The sequence below is a fragment of the Crocodylus siamensis genome, chromosome 2, assembly GCF_052110815.1.
Source record: "Crocodylus siamensis isolate JL-2025a chromosome 2, ASM5211081v1, whole genome shotgun sequence".
Classification (NCBI taxonomy): Eukaryota; Metazoa; Chordata; order Crocodylia; family Crocodylidae; genus Crocodylus; species Crocodylus siamensis.
Genome location: NC_143396.1, coordinates 67,615,869 through 67,617,831, shown reverse-complemented (window position 1 = coordinate 67,617,831; position 1,963 = coordinate 67,615,869).

The following is a 1,963-nucleotide window of genomic DNA, read 5'->3' as shown; positions in this document are numbered from 1 at the left end:
CAGCCAATTGGTACCTGGGGACACTACCCCTTGTGCCAGCTGGACTGCTGAAGCAGCCCTGAGAGTTTCCTGCACCCTTTACTCACTGCAGCAGTCTGGCAGCGGGGGCTGTTACCTGGCTGTGACCTTCTGCACACCTGCCAGACCCGGATGGGGACTGCAGAGCCAGTAGAGGCATCTGCTCCTCTGAGCCAGCTGCCAGTGGACTGTGGCTGCAAAGTTCACCTTTGTGTGGCACTACTGCCATGTGTACCCCTGCCTGGCTATCTGGACAGCTATCTCCCGGAAGATATTTTGGGAGTGATGGCCTGCTTTGAAATGTCAAAGCATGTCCTCCTAGCCCCAGTTGGCCAGGAAGTCAGCCACCTCCAAATGGGTCCAAGGTACCAGCTCTGAGCAGGCAGGGTCCTGCCACTGGCCTCCCTAGGAGGAATTCTGGTGTTGTCTATTTGAAAACTGAAAAATTCCTAATAAAAAATCCCGAAGTCACTCTGTAAAATATCCCAAAATACATGTTCCTCCACAATTAAAAGAAAAGACCACTATATATACAGAGAGTATATATACAGAGAGAAAGAGGGAGTGAGAGACAGTGATTGGTTGGGCAATGTTTTATTGTTATATCTACACTGTTAAAGTAATTTGGAAGCCTACCCGTGTCTCTATCATCATAATAAAATGAATTCTAAATACCTATATGTTTTGCTGCCCTGCACAGGAGCCACTGTTCCCCAAAGGGGTTACAGCCTCCCCCCACTGGGGCTCCAGAGCCCCAACAGGGGTTACAGCCCCCCTGCAGGGGCTGCAGCCCCCCAACAGGGGGCAAATCACCCTCACACGGGCTATCAGCCCCTCTGCAGGACCCACATGCCCCACCCCTGCTTGCTCCCCCAGCCTCCTGGGTTGCTGCCCCGCCTGGCCCTATCCCCGCTGGCTTTTGCAGCCCCTCCCAATGGCTGCCCCACCCAGCCCCACCCCCTGTGCACTCCCCCAGACCCCACAATGGCTGCCCCACCAGGCCTCATCCCCTGCTTACATCCTCAGCCCCCCGATGGCTGCCCCCACTACCCCAGCCTCTGGCACTTAAAAAAAAAAATTAAAAAAAGGCCTCTACTCACTGCAGTAGCAGGGACTGTGGCAGCTCTGGGACCTTCTGGTGGAGCCCGCCCCATGCAACATGGGGCGGTGGGCCCCAGGCTGAGGCTGCTGCAGCTGTCACCTGGCCTTATGCTGTGCAGGAGGGGACCCCAGTGACCCCGATGGCAGCTGCTGCTACTGCTGAGTGCAGTTTTTTTGTTTTGTTTTCCATTGCTGGGATGCTGGGCCTCGAGGGGCAGTGATCAGGGTGGGCTCAGGGGTCTTGGGGGGGATAGGACCAGGACAGGCAGTGATGGGGCCAGGTGGGGCAGGGATCAGGGGGCTTGGGGGGCAATGGGGACAGGTGGGGCAGGGATCAGGGGGCTTTGGGAGTAGGTGGGGGGGTGGGACTGGGCGAGGCAGGAATCAGGGGACTGGGGGAATGGGCAGGGCCAGCGGCAGTCCCCCCCATGGTCCCCTCCCCCCTCCCCCCCTTCTTACCAGCACTGGAGCCCAGGTCCAGCTCCCTGCGGCTGGCACACTTCAGCAACAGGGCAAGGGCCAACTATAGAGACACTTCGGCTGCTACTAAAGCATGTCTGTGGAAGACCCGGCCTCCAGTTGCCCCAGAGCACGATCCAGGACCATGCCCTGCCCCACTTTTTTCTGCTGCAGCTTTTTTGACCCCTGAATATCCAGGGGTCTAATTTTGCCCCCTGCACTGCAAATTTGCAGCACAGGAAATTTTTTCTTGTTCCTGCGTGTGCTGCTGCAAGACGCATGTGTGCACTCGTCTGGACACGCCCAAGAAGGGTAAGGGATTGGCCCATACCATGAGCACAATTTCAGCTATCCTTATAGAGACACATTACCTACCATTTTTACA